At 38.4% G+C, this 19,706-nt stretch overlaps 1 pseudogene; it reads right to left on the bottom strand.

The window, feature by feature from the left end:
* Positions 1-1,219: 1,219 nt before the first annotated feature.
* LOC122324549 lies at positions 1,220-18,456 on the bottom strand (annotated as a pseudogene).
* Between the last annotated feature and the right edge of the window lie 1,250 nt (positions 18,457-19,706).

The raw sequence follows: 19,706 nt of genomic DNA, 5'->3' as shown, positions 1-19,706 counted from the left end.
TAATAAAACTTGACATTGTGTAGTAGAACAGACAGAAAATGAATAACGATAGTTATCGCAATATATTTGTCCTGATAAAGCGATATGAAAAGTTTAATAAATGTTCGATATAATGTTTTTACGGCAATAGCGTAACAAAACTGCAACTCATTTGAATTATTGTACCACGGACCATTTATCTGCTTGGATCAAAGTGTTGCAAAGTGCGGCGTGGCGTGAGCTCACTAGAGCAAAAGAGTTTACTCGGTCACGACGAGCACTAAACAGTGCTGTGAAATCCAGTGCAAAGCGCTTGCATTCAGAGAAGAACACACACGACTGTGATTTAAACTAGTTTAAAAGGCAAACAGGAGAAAAACGCTGTGTGCAAAGAGGCAGCGAGAATCTACACATTTCACATCTCACGGCATTGCCATCATTTACCATGGATTTACTGTAGTAACACTATCTGCACCATGTTATTGTAGCAGAAATTTGGGATATTCACATAAAATTTTATTACAGAGTAATGGTATATAATTATAGTGCATATACTTGTGATTAACCCATTTCAAGTGTGCGTTTGTACTGAATTTAGACATCTGTTTTCATACAAATATTACTACCTAAAAACCATATAGTTATATTTTTACCATGGTATTGAGGTGTTATGAGTGTATGAGTTTGAACTGTCTTTAACATTATTTAAAATGTATGCCACTATGGGAGACAAATGCTTAAAAAAACAAAAACAAACAAACAAAAAAAAAAAAAAAAAAAAAAAAAGATTGATTCTTGGTCAGAATGAATTTAATATAGAACTGAGTTATTACACTTTTACAGATGTTACTGATTTTAAAAATGAACATTTATTTATGCATCCTATCTCAAGCTACTATCAAATGTGGATTTCTAAGAGAAAAAGTAATATTATTATTAATATTATCAGGCAATTTTATTTTTATATTTCTAGTTATACATTTAATTTTGTTAAGGAAAAGTAAATGGACTAAAATTTTAATCTTTAAACTTTAAAAGAAATAAAGATTTGATTATTATCTATATCGACTGATATGAATTATTGTGATAAAATTTTTGGCCATATCGCCCAATCCTAATCACTGCAGAGATTCAATGATCTATGCTAAGCTACAGCTAAAAGTGCTCTGCCAGACCGAATGTAATGCTGCATTTGTGGATGCAGTTGTTCTTTCCTGTTTTTGGGAGTATGCGTTCAGCCTTTGTGCTCTGTTTGTAGATATGGTTAGTATCTGCAGCTGTTTATGGATGCAGTTGTGATTGCATTACCAGACTGCCACTCCTCATTGAGCTGGCCTTCACTACTGTTCTGCTCTTCATCCTCTTCAACCTCCATTCCGTTGGTAACTGGACCTCCTGGCTCTTCTTCACCATGGCTAACATCATCCTCCTCCTCAGCCATTCCATTAAAACCACTCCTCCTCTGGACTGTGTTTGTCAACACCAGCACTAGCCAACCTATCAAGGCCAGCTGGCTCTTCATCAGCTGGACTACTGTTGGATCCACCACCATCCTCGTCCTCTTCTTCGTCATCTTCATCATCACTGCGCTGCTCATGAAGAAGCCTCTCATAGAAGCTCTGAGCTCCCTCAAATCATCATCCTCATACACACTGAAAAAGATATAGATAAGTAAAAAGTAAGTAAAAAAAAGCGTGTAATGCATGCAAGTGTGTGTGTGCCAGTTGTGTATGTCTTACTCTTCAGATTCAGACTGCTCATCTGCTTTATCCTCCAGATCTTCAATCTCAGGTTGTTGTCAGGAGGCGACTGCAACTTCAGGTTCTGCAGCATCAATGAATGCTTTACTGAGGTCTGGTAAAGAGCACGTCCTCAGCATCTGACAGCAGACACACAAGTGATATTAAACATCACAGATCAGAAATATTTTAAGTTCTTTAAAGCAAATTTTATACTTAATATACTCTAGTGCAAAACTCCCTCTCAGTTTTCTCAGGCTATTTATGAAAATGAAGCTGCAAATATTTCTTATGTTATATTTATCACAGCCATGAGCAAGTAAATGACAGAGCGCATAAAAAAATATTTTTAGTATCTAGAGGTGCAGGAAGTTTAGGAAACATTGTGCTGTGAGGTACACCCGTGTCTCTGCATAGACAGAAGGATCCTAATGTTAGAAACAAGCATTGGAGTTTATTTTTAACAACATCCCTGATTATTTCAGTCTGACCTTCGCAGTTTGTGCAGCACATTTCACTGTGGATTGTTTTGTGAACCTGTCACAAATATATTGCAGGCTGTGCAAAGAGGTTGTCATTGAAGGATGAGGCAGAGCCAACTATATTGCACCTGACAGCAACCTTAAATAAGCACAGTTTTTCAGTTCATCTCAAGTGAAGAGGGTGTTTACACGGATGTCTTGGAGGCACAGTAACAAAAAACATCCCGTTTAAAGCTTAAGTGTAAAATGAAGTGCATAATGATTGTTATGAAATTAAAGTTATGATGTAACTAAATTAGCATCAGATTCTTTTAAGAAACTTAGTGAGAAATGGTTCCAATCCATGGGTTGTTGATTGAAAGGAGGCAGATCTAAATGCACGTTTGCAGTCGATTGTAAGACATAGAAGAGGTTTAAGCCGATTAAATGATTGGAGAAGTCCAACAAACATCACCAGAAAGAAGTCTTATTTCACTGCAAGACTGGCATTATAAAATATAAACAGGATTAATTTCCATTTCACGCTGACTTTAGCACTAGTAAATCAATTTACATATTGTTCACTTTGCAAGGTAAGCTAGGATAGAAGAAAATATTATGTGAGAGAAAAAGTAACACTTATGAGCTTACAACTATTTTTGGTGAAAGACACCTTGACATTTTAATTGGACTATAAAAGTATAAAAGCGGCTCTTTAATCAATGCGAATTGGAACAAAGAAATGCATAAGCACAATCTCTAAGCTTCCGTTAGAACTTATTCAGTCTGAATCGTGTGCAGGAATAAAAGCGACTTAGCTATTTAACACCCAGCAGGGACTTAAAATTGTCTCCACAGAGCTGAGGAGGCTTTAATATCAGCGCAGATCATCCATCTCCACCACAGCCGTCGGTACAGAGGCGCACTGTGTTCTCGCACTTGCACAGTGGAGAGGAGTGCTAAACTACTGATTAAGCGGACTGACAGCCTGAGCTGAGAAGAGCGCCATTTAGTGTGTGTGTGATCTGACTGTCCAGTTGTCCAGAGGTTGGGTGCAAGCAAAGCAAAAGGCCAAATGTGTAGGCGTGTTTGTAAAAGTGTAGGTGTGGGTGTGAATGTTAATGTGCTTTTGTGAAGGCAAAGAAAAGTATTTGTGTATGTATGCGCTGTGGGGTGGGCGAAAAGTACACAGGCCAGCGCAAAGTCCTTTGGTTTACTGGCACATCAAGGATGTGGAAGAATCGCATTAATAACGCTCCACTCAGGAGCTCAAACACACACACACACACACACACACATTCAGCAGTCCTTCCAGCACAGCAATGGCCTGAGGCACATCCACACTCATATACATATGCCTATCCTCCTATGCAGACACCATTATGTGCACACAAACATACATTTCAGTCTGTAGAAAACAAATCACCCCAAACAAAAAATTCTGAGATGTACAAATCTAGGCTCCTCTATCATTCTATGTTAAAGTGCTGCCATCTGTTTCTCCTGCTATATAGTGTCCTCTCTTTCTTTCTCCTGCTCTTTTTAGTGCTCTCTTCCTCTCTTGCCTTGTAGTGTAATCAGTATGATAAATGGCAGCAGTGGGGTCCTCCATTACTATGCTCTGTAATAGTCTTTTATCTTTCAATTAAGACAAACACACACCTGGATTTCTTCACTGTGTTGTTTTGTAAACTATTAAAAATGAAAAAAACAATACACATAATGCTTTAGTCAATTAACTGAAATAATTTAGTTTGAAGTAAAAATACTTCAAAATAAATTGACAAAAAAAACAATTAAATTAAAACTAAATAAAACTAAAAATTTAAGTCTCAAAATGTAGAAATAAAAGCAAACATTAATTAATAATATGTTAGTATAAATTATACTTCAATAATACTAATTCTTCTTAAGGTATAACTATGCATTTTTAAAGATTATTACAGGCCTTTGTAGTTTATCTTCTGGTATTTCTGATCTTACTCCAAACTGTTTGATTCATGGCTAATTACTGTGTCCCTTAAAGTCAGTCAGTTTTCACACCACATATTCATGGACAACCACCCACCCACTATGCTCCACTCTCCAGGCTAAGGTCTCTTAACTTTCTTGAAACATCCTACATCCTGCCTGCCCATGACCCTTTTCCCAGGGTTGCATAAAAAGGGCTTGGGTAACCCTCAGGTCTCTTCTCCTCTCTTCAGGTTTCTTCTTTCTGCTCACAGAACAACTTGCTAGACAGTGTAATCAGTCAGGTTTTAAGAGCCAGTATTCACAGACTTGCTATCTGTCACTAAAATCCTGTGGCTGGTGGGAGATTGTCTGTCTTCATTTAGTTGGACTTATCTGGAAGGATTCAACACTGATAACCACAAAACTGTCTCTCAATCCTGGGAATCACAGGAGACAGTACTTTGCTGGTTTCAGCCCTACTTTAGAAGTAGGAGAGAGTCAGGTCAGCTAACAGGGGGTACCTCAGGGTTCTGTTCTCTGAACCCTCTTCTTTATGAGACAACATCAACACAGATCTCGGCATGCCCAACAGACTTTTTTTTTTTTTTTTTCCCAGGCGAAAGAATACCAACTTTACCTTAACTCCTTTTTCCTAGCTAGGAACCTGGGAATACTGCGATATTGTTTATGAATTTCAATTGGAAGTTCACAAACTTAAGAAGTTCACAAATCTTAAAGGGGGCTTTGAAGATCAAGCAAATCATACCCTTAATTATTAAGCATGCTACACCACTCCTTGTCAAGAAATTATCTGCCATGACCGGACAGTAATGTTTTTAGCTGGCCTTCCTGCTCAAAAGGAAAAATCTAAACTCTCTAAATGATCCAGAATGCAGCGGCACGTCTGGTCTTCAATGAACCAAGAGAGCGGACAATACGCCCCTTTTGTCTCACTCCATTGGCTGCCAGTTGCTGCCCTCATCAAGTTCAAGGCAGAGAAGCTTGTGCACAGAAAAGTCACTGGATCTGCACTCTTGTAACTACATTACACTTTGTAAATATACCTTTCGCTTAATATCTGTGCTTGCAATAAATCATTCACAGTGTCTCATCTGCATTTCTGTAGCAGTTAAGGCTGAAATACACTGAACAATCTTTTTCAGATTTCAATGTGATGTTTGCCCTAGTTTGACTTTCTGGTTTGATTCTATCCGGTTCAGAGGACATCAAACATGTTTGATATTTGAGCAGATATTACAACACACATTGTTTACATTTATCAAGTGTTTCCTAGCAACAAGGTGCATATTTCTGTGTGGGTTTGTGCAGAAACTCTGGTAGTGTTTGATTCTCCAATGTTTACTGTATGATCAGTAATTACAAAGTTGGCAAGTGATGCATAGAGCTTTTAAATCTGTTCGGATTCAAAAAGTCATGTAGTCTATTCCTGCCTTTAGCCTTTGAAGATCTAGCCAGAGTTTAGTGTCACTGATTTACAGTCTAACATGCAAGAGAAAAAACAAATATAGACTAACACTTGTTACAGTGAGGTTCCAGTGCTCACCTTAGGGTTGTTTGTGTCAAAGAGCCCAGTGGAGAGGCCAATGAGAAGTGCGTCACCATGTCTTTGAGGCGCAGTGGGGAGACAGAGCGGGAGCGTGAGGCGATGGAGGAAGAGTCTTCCAAGGAGGATTGAGCAGACAGCATAGTCAACGCTACTGTTCGTCTGTGAGAGCTGGACTACTGCTTAGCTTCACAAACAGAGACTCATCTGTAAAAGCAGCAGCCAACAAAAGTGTTTTTTTTCCACAGTGAAGTTCCGTTCAAACTGGCATTCTTTATGCTTCTAAAGGATTAACATTGTAAGAAAGTAAATGAATTTTAAAGAGGATACAGGAGTGCTTTGAAATGGCACATAATGAGACATGCTTGTGTGAGAGGAGATAAGGTTTCTTAGTATTGCATCGGAGACTACCTGCAGGTTCAGGGTGTTTCTCTTCTCTTTGTGTCTTTGTGCACTCTTCTTGTATTACTCTGCCCTCTGCTGGCCTAACATAAAAATAATAAGCAATGATTTAAAGTTTTCAGCAAAGATTTTTTTTTGTGATTTCTTCTTTTGTCAGACTGTTTAGGTGATAATATAGAAATATTTAAAACACAGTATTTTAAATGATAATTAGATTTTGGAAAATAAAATTGTATATTAAATTTTAACAGTGATACACATATTAATGCCAAAATTATAAATAAAAAAATGCTTACGGAGACACTGGACTGTCATGTGTCCATGCTTGCATAACATCTGCTGGGGGCGGCTTTGAGGTTTGCTGAGAGACTTCATCTAGAACTACTGACTCCATATCATCCACCACTGGAAGGACAGAAAAGGTTTGTTACAAACAGTAAAAGTGCAAAGGTCTCACTACCAATGAATTTCTACACATTTTGATCTTAAATAAGGTATCTGGCAAAGAGCACTGCATTCATTTTCAGCGCAACACTATTCTCACCCTCTGTCTCAATTTCTTCACACAGAGTCTTTTGGATCTCTTCTGTTGTTGGTGAGATTAGTTCCTGACTTTTAACCTCTGCTGTGATTGGCACTGTCTCCTGACATGTCACTTCTTGTTTGGCAAGGCCAAAGGCAGGCTGGCATGGCTGAGGAAGAGAGGCACTTGTTTGGTTTCATGAGTGACATCTAAAGACTCTTCTAGATTAAGGCTTTCTGGAGGAAAAAAAAAGCAAACAGAAACTCGGGATTAACAGCAAGCTATTGTCGGTAAGACTGCACAGATCACACAGATGAAAAGACACTGATCAAAGACTCACCAGTCAGTGTGTGGTCACAGGTGCTGGCAGGATCTAGTTTCTCGGTAAAGGGCTGGAGCTCTGCCTCTTCCAACACCTTCAGAACCTCTGAGTCTGGACTCCGCCCCCAAGCCTTTCTTAGCCCCTCACCCTGCCAATCTTCCATGCAAATGACTTCACCTGCTGTTTTTTCGGAAATAAGTTTAAAAACGATCCATGTTACTGCATAGAAATAAGCTACCCATTTTATTATATACATAGAAACAACATAATTTTGCTCTCCAGGCACAGAATGCTAGAAATCTAGCAAATAACCTAATGCCTTATTTATTATTAATCCAGTTGCTATAGAGCGCTGGAGTCCCAGAGCAACGTAACAACACAACATCCATGGTTACAAAACAAAACACTCTCTAATACATAATCTATTCACTCTGGAAGTACTAAGGATGTGAATAATTACTTGGCTACTTTTATTCTGCATCTACTTGACTAGCAAAAACAAAAGTCAAATTATTGTAATGTGCACCATAGCCTGCTGTAGCCATCAATTTCTCACTGTAGCTCACCTAAATGTTGCCTTCATAACTGAACACACAATGAATATGTGATTCTGATGTAATGAGAGCTGATGGGTGTGTGCTTTTCAACGCTGCTATATTTTGATTCTTGTTGGCACAATCACTTCTCATTAGAGTCTTGCAAATGTGCTGCAAGAAACTTGGTCATTTGTCAGGTTGGTATCTGTGAATCTATGCAACATTTTCTTAGTAGGTTAAGGCAACAACCTCCACCTTTTATCAATTTGATAAAAAAAAAAAAAGTCTTGCAAAACTGCAAATTACAGAATCCCAGGATGAGGATCTTTACCTGTAAGCTGAGCTGCTGTTGTAAGGCTAGTTTCTTCCAGAGTCTGCTGAGCCACAGACAGAGGAGGGGCACAATCAGTCTGCCACTTCTTCCTGTCTCCACCAGAGGGAGCATTCGTCTCTGGAGATGCCACCTGGGACACTGAGATGGAACAAGAGAAGGGAAAAAAAAGAATGTGAATGGTGCTCGAATCGTATCTTTTATTACTGAACTACTACTACACACACACACACACACACACACACACACACACACACACACACACACACACATACAAAAATCTAATAAAATTAAGTCTTCCGATCTGACTGGTCTTTAGTAATTTAAATGCCATAAATGCAGTTGTACCACATTTAAGATCATAAAATGTCTTAAATATATTAAATAGTATAATGAAGCCTTGATTAGCAATGCTAGAGGTCTTAAATGTGAGAATGGAAAAACAGGAATTGTGAGTTGTGTCATATTTAAGGTTTAAATAGTTAAATGTGATCACTTCACATTCCATTATGTTGACATATTTGTAAATAAAACCATAACCATAAAATAAAACATCTTTAGTACTGTACAGTACACCTAATGTTTAACTACGTACAAGGAATCAGAGACAAATGATTTAGATTCTTTTAGATTGTATAGAATCTACTTAAGGTGCATTTGTCTTCAAACATCCTATAAAATATATTCATGTTACACATGGTTTTACAGCAATAACAACATATTGTAACAGACTGTTGCGTTTATACCTGCCAGAGTTGCGCAGTCTCCTCCAGAGTTTGTTCGGCTACAGACAATATGGGTGGAGCAACAGTTTCCCATTTCCTCCTATCACCAGCGGTAGGAGGTCTTTCTTCTGTGATAGCAGGCTGGATCTGTTGAGGAGTTGGGCATGGTGCCCTGCTGCAAGGTGTGTCATCTTTCACAGCATCTTGCCCAGTGGACTGGACCTTCTGATTAAGTCTGCGAAGAATCTCCTTCTTGTCACTCTAAAAAAGCAAACAACAACAACAACAACAAAAAAAACGTTATAGTCAGACTCACATTATTCAATAAACTGCTCTCACCGATTAATGGTATTTCACATCATCCAAATACACATTTCCCACCTGTACACCTGCTGTTTCCGCTTTAAGGGAGTCCTCTTTCATAGGAGAACTCTGTCCTGATGAAATCTACCAAAAAAGAAAATACGTAAGAACTGGATGGCCATTAAAACAAATACAGCAAGGGTGATTTATTAAATCAGTGTGGTGGGTGACTAACTGCGCCCACATCCTTCAGAGCAGCAGTCATGGAGATGGCTGGAGTGGTGGGTCTAGAGGAGGGTGTGGCTTTGGAAGCATCTTCCTGAGGGTGGAGTCAGATGGCTGAGTGGCAGGGGCTGCAGGAGGTGGAGTTCCACCCACAGCTCCAACAGCAACCTTCACTCCTCGTGCAATGAGCTGCTTTGTCACAAAACAAAAGATATAATAAAATACATAAGAGACGGATGAGGAGAAACAAGGAAAGAAGAGAGCTTTGGAAAAAAAGATGACATACATGATCCTCCCAAAGCTTTCTTCTCCCTCTCATATGCTTCTCTTCTCTTCTTTTCCAGCTGTTCTTTAATTACAGCATGCAGGCCTTTGACTGGGCCTTGTATAAAAGCACAAATTCTTGATCATTGTTTTACTCAAATAACAGTCTGGTTGCTTTTGCATTCTGATACTAAAAGGTGACACTAATTCAGCCTTGATGAGCATAAGATACTTTTAAAAAAAAACCCACCAACCTCAAACATTTAATTGTAGTATATGATTCCATTTTTGTTCCAAATTATTATTATCATTTATTTAGAAAAAAAAACGTATATTAAAATGCAAAACCTTTAAAGCCTCGATTTTCTTCCTCCTGAGTACTGCCTCTTCACATGACTCCTGACTGTCTGAGCCGTCGCTGTCATACTGAGATAGACGGTCCAAATATAGCAAATTAATACATTTAAAATTAAATTTAATGATGTGTAAAAGCACTAAAACTTATGCACATAAATTACAGTAAACATTAAAATATGTACAATGATGTAGTTGACAACACAAATGTCAAATGGGCCTATACTATACGTGAGCGCATATACCTTCTCTCCTCTGAGGCGAGCTTTGATCTGCTGGCGTTCATTGAAGTTCTGTAGTCGGATCTGTAAGTAATCTCGCAAGTACTCCTTAGAAAAACACAAAATCACATATCATTTCTCTTTTGTTCTCTTTCCACCATCTCCTTCCAACAAACATAAGAAGAGCGGCAAAAAGACACTTGTTGTGTATATTAAATGCAAGTACATTGGAAGAGAAAAACAGTATTAAACATTTTACACTGTATTATGGGAACAGCAAACTTAAAAATTAAAACAGAATCAAAGCCATTCAATGATAAGAACCATAAAAAAGCAGTTAGTCTTCAGCTGGGATCCTGCAGACACACTGAATACTCTCAAAAACTGAAAAAATGATGAGGACCCAAAACAAGGAGAGTTGAAGCAGAATAACAGAATAACACACAGACAAAAGATAAAAACAGCATTGGGAATTTTTGCCAGAATGTGGTATTGGATGAAATGGAAAACATTTTCAGTGTATTTCACAGCCACATTCAACAAACATACACTGTGCAGGTACTGGGCATCAGATGGTGCTGGTGAGCAGACGCACTAACATCAGGTAGGCATTTACAACTTAAAATAAGGAGCCGAACAATGAAGGGTTTAAGTGACTTGATGGATTGAGGAGTGTTGATTGGTCCCAGACAGGACTCCTACCTCCTCCTCTTTGTTGACTTGGGGTCTCCTGCATCGGGAGGAGTTTGTCCAGCTTGCAAAGATGGCGGCCAGGTTTTGCCGGGCCCCCTATTCACCCAATGGTTAATCCGATATTACAAAAGCCACATAATTAAATGTATTATCAGTTCTTCGACACCTTATTTCTATACATCTGTTATTAACTAAATGAAGAACGATCTGAATGTGAGCTTGTGGTTGATTGTAAAAAGGGACAGGGTTTTGGCGAAGTAAACAACTGGAGATGTCAGTATACCTCACCAGAGAGAAGTCTATCATTTTACCAAAAGGTCATGACATTTTATTAACATTTCACAACAAGATGAATGTACAAAATAGAGGGTGTTTTTTTCATACCATGTTGACCTGAAAATGATCTAGAGTGAAAATTTATTTGCTAGACATGCTAGACACCGTAAATAACATTTACTGAAACCAAAACATTAATTTAACCAGAAGAGGCCATGATAAAAACGCAGCGTACCAACTGTCCTTCTGCACGGACTTTATTCAGCATGGCTTCTTTTTCCGCTGCAGAAACTCTTCCACCTGCTTAGCCCTCTCTGCCGCCAGCTGACCTCGAAACCTAGCGACCGAGATGAAAAAGTTGATCTTAGCTCTGCTTGGCAGATCGTCAGACTCAAGACAGACTGAATATCTGACCAATATTATTAATGAAGCACACAGCCGCCTGACCTGTTGGCATAGTCGTTCTTTGAAATCTGCTCATTTTGGAGACTTGCTTTACGGGGATTCTTTCCTAACACTATCCTTAACCGGGATGCAGGCATGACCATTCAGCGACCCGAGTCTGTAGCTGTGCTTTAAATGATAACAACATATGCACATTAAATGAAAAATTATTCTAAAAGACAGGAATGCAAAAGCACTTGGCACATTTTCTTTCACATCCATCGCATTCACCTGCCATTGTCCCCCGAAGACTTGGCTCCTTCCCCAGCACCATCTTTAGGTGTAGGTTTGCATGGTTTTTCAGCTGCTGTGTGGACATGGTCATATGGAGCTCTGCTTGCAGCTAAAGCAGGAACAGGACCAGGAGTAGGGGTGGGGCCAGGCACAAGGGATGGGCCTATTCCAGAGGAATGTGGTGCTCCAACACCACCACCACCACCACCTCCACCTCCATAAAACTATGCAAAAATATACGCTGAATGAGAAACCTTTATAATATCTGCAGCTTTTATTGACTAATCAGTAGCAGGCAAGGAAAACTATTGTACCTTTCGTTCAGGGCTGCTGCCTCCACTGGAACTGAGCACATGTCTCAGCCCTGTTCCCGAGCCAGTTTTATCCGGTTCAGCTACAATATAAAAGGTCTGAGTTAAAAGTTTGAATATAAACAAATGAAACCATACCAGTTTATTGTAAATGACCATTTGCAGAAGGGCACTGATCAGTTCACCTTTTCTCTCTCAAATCTCTTCATCTGAGCAGCTTTCAGCAACAACATCTACAGAGAGAAACACAATTACTCACTAACTCAATCAAAAGGCTTTTAAATGTCTACCCAAGAGACACATTACAAATAGCATCCATCCATTTAATGAAACTAGAGACAGCCAACATTTACTGAACTTGATGTGAACTCATTCAATCACCAACACTGACAGGCACAAAACAAAATTAACATACAATGTAGTATGTAACTATGTATATATATCCTAATATTTCTCACTATTATAGATGCAGAAAACAGCTGCGCTGCATTTTCTCAAATTCTTAAATGATCCAAGAGTACAAAGACCATGATTTGAAATAATATGTATTGTTGTAAAATATGATTTAGGATAGTAAAAAAGCTTGTCACATGATGCTATGCCACAATGTCAACAACAGCTCACCTGTTCTCTTTGCTTCCTTTCCCTCTCCATCATCTCCATCCGTTTCTTCCTCACGCCTTCCTGAAACACAACATGACCAAGACATGATGCAAACAGTATTTCCAGTTACTTGTTTGCAATAGTAATCTCATGGAAAAATTTGTTTGTACAGCTTCATGTGGCAAAGAGAGGCAGGAGCAGTCCAACATCCATTTACAATCTTAAATGAGTATTTTTTCCTAAAATGGTTCAGTCATTGAAAAAAAAGCGGTTTAGCATCTTGCATCTGAGAAGATAGAGAAGCTGTAGACACATTTAGAATGAAGAATAGAGTGGTGAAAGGGTTTGTAAAGAGAGGGGTGGAAAAGGAAACAAAATGTAGATACCCACCATATGAATGACAGCAGTTGGAGAGAAGCAGAAGGACACCAACAAAAGGAAGGGAAAGATAAGAAATGTTTCACTGAAGAAAAAAACAGAGATAATTGACTTATCATTCTTTGCAAAATAAATACATTATTTCTGAAAGCAGCTCAGATCTTTAACCACTAGAGTATACCGATAAATGGGACATATTAGTGGTATAAAGGGTAAACCTATATTTAAGGCTCACAGGGCAAAAGGTTTTGGTGGAGGACAGTGTCTATTTACACAGGGTTAAGAGGATTAAAAAGGAGGATGGGGATTGGGTGTTAGTAGAAGGTTCTGCAGATAGTGGGCACTCTCTTATGTACCTCATGCTTCCTCCTCTCCTCCTCCACTCGACTCACTCTCCTCTGAGCTGCTGCAGGAGGGGGAGCCTGGACAACACATGAGACCGAGGGGCGAGGATCAGAGGTCTCTCGCTCTCATTTATAGCACACAGTGGGACAACATCAACAAAAGTCTGAATTTACACAAGTGCCCTCTCAGTGTCCCTCCTATAATACTGAGTGATAGTGTATGGGCAAAACATAGGAGTGGATAAGCCAATGACATACATGGGGTCCTTATTTCCCATGGTTCTCACCTGCTTGAGTTTGACTGGTTTCTTTGCTGAATCCGGGACCTTTCTGATGGCGTCAGATGGTCTCCGGACTGTTAAAGCACTCCATATTTGGCTGCTGGCTTTGTGATTTTCTGAGCTGGAGAGATGGGGATAGGGCCTGGCGCGGGCGTTTGGCTGGGGGTGAAGAGGAACAGAACAACTGAATTTCTGGTATGTGGACCTCAAAAGAACAATTTAAAGGGGTAGTTCAAAATTAAATTCTGTCATTAATTACTTGCCCTCATGCCATTTCCAAACAAAGACCTTTGTTCATCTTAGATGTTCATCATCTATCTGAACAAATATCTTTGTTCAGATATTTTATGAAATTGAAGAGCTATCAGAGGGCACAGACAGCAACACAACTGAAGCGTAAATACATCAGTAAAACAGTCCATGTGACATCAGTGGCAGAAGCGTCAGTTTTGCGATGCTATGAGAAACCTATTTTTGCGAAAAGAAATGAAAATTAAAAATTTACTGAACCATTTTTTCTCCCATAAGTTATGTCTTCTGCATTTTTGGAGATTAGTTAAGAATGTACAGTATTTGGCGTAAAAACCACTGTTTAAAAAAGAAAAAGTATTCTTGTAACGTTGCAAAACTGGAGTTGACCCAATGATGTCACATGGACTGTTTTGCCAATGTATTTACTACGTCTCTGGATCTGGGAACATTGCACTTGTGTTGCTGTCTATAGACGGTTAAATTTAATCAAAAGGTCTTATGGGTTTGGAACGAAACAATTTTGATACTGGGGTGAACTAATCCTTTAACAATATACTCCAGGCACATCTCGATAAGTGACTACTGTAATTTTTCCCCTTAGCATAATGATAACAGAATAGTCCAAATATACAACAACATTAAGAGGATAACAAATTTATTAGTTATTAATGTATGGTTTACCTGGTGCTCCCTGAGCCACACTCGTTTTAGGCTGATTAAGGTGAAGTGAGTGGCTGAATTCCTGAGCAATAATCTGCAACATACAAGGAAACATACTAAATAAACTAATTCTCCATCTCATGTAGGACTGGATCTGGAATCAGACCCGAGCGTTATATAACATCTGAGTCACAACACACAGACTGATACATCATCACACTGCCATTAAATGTCTGTTTGCATCGTCACCTGAGGGCTGAGAAACCTGTGAATCCTGTGAGAAAGAAAAGGCTTGTCCAAAATGGCTGAGACGGACGGTCTCTCCCGGGGGTTGCGCTTGAACAGCTGGGCCAGGAGAGAGCGCAAGTCTTGGGAGTAATGCTGCAAAAACAGGAGGGTACAGAACCACGGATGATTTTTAACACCAGGTTCTTCATGTTTCCGGCCTCAAACTGAGTGAAAGACATCACATAATTGCTTCTACTTACAACAAAAATGGTAATACCACCTTCACTTAAGTCATAATCACGTAAACCTACAACATCAAAAAAAAAAACACTGAAAAAGAAATCTTTCAAGAGAATTTTCACAGGAAAGCATCTCTCACACAGCTGATCATCAATTCTTAAGGCTGCTGCAGTTTTGCTTGCCTCTCCACTGAAAAATATTAGTCTCCTCAGAACATTCTACGGTGTAAATAATGAAAGAAGAGGAAGTGAGAGAGGAAGAGGAGAGAGAATGAGACCTACATACAGAGACAACTTAAAAGATACTGAAAGAGGTAGTTCTGTTTTCAAAAACTCCCTTGCACGCAAAGCTACTATTGAGAACATGAGGTACTTTACTGCATGCTTAAGCGTGCACATTTCATACAGGACACATCCTAGGGCCCAGATATCACTAGGGTTCGGACCAGACAGGACAACGAGAAAGAAAGAGAGAGACAAAAAACAAAGCAGACAGACAGGGGAGAAAGTGGGACAAATGGGTAAATTTTTGGGTGGCACATGTGGATTACTCACACGTGTGCACATGCAAACATGTATACACAAACAAACAGCATAGAAAATATAAAGTGATTTTAATATCAAACAACATGGCTTAGCACAATCCTTTTTGCAAGGAGTACATTGAATCTAATGTTTAAATTACAAGCTTAAATTTCAAATCAATAAATGTGGTTTCAAAATCCAATTAATCACAGTCAGAATGTTCATATTATATTTCATCATTCAGGATGTGATGAAATTGTCAGAACTGAAAACCAAGTAAGATACTTGTAATCAGTAAGGATGTAGCAAATTGCAGTAAATATATTGAAAAAGTTAAAGTCATTCATTATATTTTCATTTATATTTGTCAAATTATGGGAACAAAAATAAACATGGTTTTACAAAAAATATTAAGCAGCATAACTGCTTTAAATACAGATGTTTTTAAGCACAAAATCAGTTTAATGACTTCTGAAGGATCATGTGACACTGAAGAATGGAGTAAAATGGCTGCTGAGAATTAAGCTTTGCCATCAGAAGAATAAATTACATTTTAAAATATGTTCAAATAGAATGCAGTTTTTAATTTATAATGAATATTTAACAATAGAATTTGTTTTACTATATTTTTGACCAGATAAATGCAGATTTGGTGAGCTTAAAGGAATTCTTTAAAAAAAAAAAAAAAAAAAATATATATATATATATATAGTACCAAATTAAAACCAGTAATGTAATACAGCTGGACTAAAAACATCAAGACCGATCAAGTTTCAAACTGTCTGGGAACACATGACTTGGGATCAATATTTAGCTGCTGAGATCAGATAAACTCATATAAACTTACATCACCACTCTAATGATTCAGCAAACTGTACAAGAGTCACTGAAAGCTCTGTAGATTCTGTCCTGTCCATATACACCCCGAGGCTCAGAACAGGAAGTACTTTTACCTCTTGTTGTTGTATGGTTTATTTTCACATATCTCTGGTGACAGGTAGTAAGGTGTGCCGATACATGTCCTCGCCAACTCCACGGTGCTGCACACATAACCACATTATCTATGAAGGCCACTCTCACCACAGTCCTTAAGGCCTGTTGACACCAAGCACAATAGCGATAAACTATAAAGAGAACAATATTGTCTGTTTATTCTTAGCGGACACGCATCTGCGCTTTAAATTCTCGAGCTTGTGATAAGAGGACGGATTCTGATTGGCTGTCAATGTTTATATCGTTCATCGTCTGGAAAAAATTGTTCTGAAAATTATTCCAATATCTTTCTTTTTGATCACATTATCATTCTGGTGTGGATTCTGCTATTCATTAATATTAAAAATGTTATTTTTAGGACTATATCTTTATAGTTATATTTATCGAGCTTGGTGTGAATGGGCTCTTTATGCTGGTTTGAAATCCAATTGAATTTACTTGCCTATTCAAAACTCTAGCGATTCCAAAGTCACCCAGCTGAATGGTACCATCTTTGGTCAGAAAAATATTCTTGATAGAAAGCAAAAGTTATGCATGAGGTATATATAAACCAGGTCAAAGTATATTATGCATTTTGCTGAATTTCCACAAAAGCGGTGGTACCTGTGATTTGATGTCGGTGTAGGATTTTTGCGGCCATGTAACGTGTTTCAGAGCCAGGCAGATCTGCACAACCAGTCAAGAATCTTCCAGAAAACAACAAACAGTGTTCAGTGCTTTAGATTTATCAGCAAGATTATAATTGCAAAAAATATTTTGCTAACATTCAACAAGCTCTACGAATTTTTCATTTTGTTATATTGTCAGGAAATTCTAAATGAACAATTATTATTTATTTAATGGTATATTTTTGTAGGAGTGAAAAAAAAAAACTTTAAAGCTTTGTTAATTTGCAGCCTGTTGTTGGTGCAGAGCTTAACTGAACATCTTTGTTCTGCTCCTCTTACCTGTTCCTCAGGGAACAGAGTCCCTCTTTGATTATTGATCTTCTTAAACAGGTCTCCTCCCTCACAGTAGTCCATTCACGATGTACAAACAACCACTCTCTGAAGAAAAGAGAGATAAAAAAAAAGGTGTACTTCAATTAGGCGCTCGTCTGGGATTGGTACCCAGGACCTCTTGCACCCCAAGCTAGACCAACAGCAATGTTTCAAATACCAGCCTGGGTGGCTTCTTGAGGTTTACACAATAAAATTTATTTTAAGTAATAAAAAAAAAAAAATGATGGGTTTAACTGATCAAAGTGACGTAAACAGATCAGATATAATAAATACAGTAAATATAATCAGATTAAAAGTATTAGATTTCACTCTATATTTAAAATAGAATTGAGGTGACATAATCCCCTCTAATGCTAATATCATTAACATTCATATTCCACCCCAGTTTTATGTCATTAATTAGCCTGCCATCCGGATGTCAGAGATACCGCTGCTGCATGACATCATGTAGAGAAACTATCATTAGCTCAACGACATCCTCTCTATAATTACATTCAAGAGCTTGGAGCTCCTCCTTATCATGCAGACTGACTGATCTATCAACCAGACACAAGCTTTTTAGAACAGAAACGCAGTGGAGTCTGGTCTGTGCCGGAACTAATGTTCTCAGATTAATCAAGATCGGTCAACTAAAGACCAAAGACCTCGTAGACACCCGTTTATCACGACTGCCAACATTATGGCAAAGCTGGGCAATGAAGCATCTTATCCTATATCACTTATACATTTCTCAGAATATAGATGACTTTTTCGTATGAAGGCGGGCTTTACCTTCAAAGGATTCCTTGTGCTGGACTATGTTTGGATGGCTCATGTTGGCCAGAACTGCCACCTCTTTACTGATTCTTGCCTTTCTTTTGTTGGACATCAGATGAACAAGTATACTCACACCTCATCTTGTTTAAAATAATTAGGTTTTTAATAGCAGAAACACTTATCAAAAGACATCTAATGAAAAGAATTATCTCACCCTGGAGATGCCAATCTCCTTGATAACCTATATTGTGCGGCTGTCTGTCCTTGAGTTTGACCAGGATGGCTTTCCCTGAGAGATCCCTCCCCAATTTTCTTCAATCTCTCATGTTTATCCATGTCTGTGCAAATGACTTCTCATGCTGAGGCAAAGGGAACAGAATACATAACATCAGGATCACTAGTATAAAACAGTTTGTAGCTTAACAAATATATATATATATATATATATATATATATATATATATATATATATATATATATATATATATATATATATATATATATAATTAAATCTATCAAATGTATTATTATTATTTGTCACTGGAGCAACCAACTCCTTTATGCACAGTGTCATTTTAAAGTCACATTCAGCTGTCATCTATTCACAAAGCCAGCAGGAATTATTAAAGCAGCTCGGCGGAGCACCTCCTGACAGAGTGAAAGGTTAATATTTTCCACACAGAATCCAGCTGCATGCTGGGAGATCACTGTAACTGCCACCTGGCCTGGATGAGAGTAAACATAGACATGCATTTTTTCAGACAAGCTAGAAAGTAGGACACTAAAATAAAAACAAATAAAGCCTCAAGCGCAACAGAACATTGAACAGATGCAAAAAACTGAGCCAAACTAAAAGCAAAAGCCAGACAGTGTACAAGAGCTTATGAATTAAATATGATGACATGTCAGGAGGATTAACCACCACTCTTTACAAAAGAAGGAAAGAGAGGAATTATAAGAGGAGAGAGAGCTAAAGAGAAAAATCAGAGACAGAGAGGACCTTAAGACAGCAATGAATTAAACTAAAAATCTGAAAGAAAGCTCTGTTGTCCGATAATATTGAATTACAAATCTGCCAATACACTTGAAAACTTATAAGCTCTGCATTTTAAACAGCAGACTATGGCTTGACTTACACTGCCGAACAAGATTTGTCATTTTTGCTTTATCCGTATAAAAATAAAAGCAGCATCACATGAACACTGAGCAGCAAAGTTTGAAAAGCATCAGCTGATGTCCAGTTTAGCTGGGCCTTGAACGGAGTCTGCCCAAACTAATCATAACACGGTACTAAATGCTCGCTAATAAAAACCGCGAAAGAAATTAGCATTCTTATAGGCATCCCGCAGAAATGACACTGGCCTACGCACTTTAAAGCAGAAGTTCTGCAATATATCGCACAACCGCGCTAATGAAGCACGAGTTCTTACCTTCTATATTCAGAATATTCAGCCGAACATCAGCAGCATCAGTGTAGCTCACGTGAGGAATTTTCTGATTTGGGCGGTCTCGTGTAGGAAGACCGCGCACCTTTGACTGAGAGAAACATTTGATTGGTCCCGCGCAGATGTCAGTCTACAGTTGAT

Source organism: Puntigrus tetrazona, chromosome 20, assembly GCF_018831695.1.
Source record: "Puntigrus tetrazona isolate hp1 chromosome 20, ASM1883169v1, whole genome shotgun sequence".
Lineage (NCBI taxonomy): Eukaryota > Metazoa > Chordata > Actinopteri > Cypriniformes > Cyprinidae > Puntigrus > Puntigrus tetrazona.
This window is presented reverse-complemented; position numbering and strand designations above follow the sequence as displayed.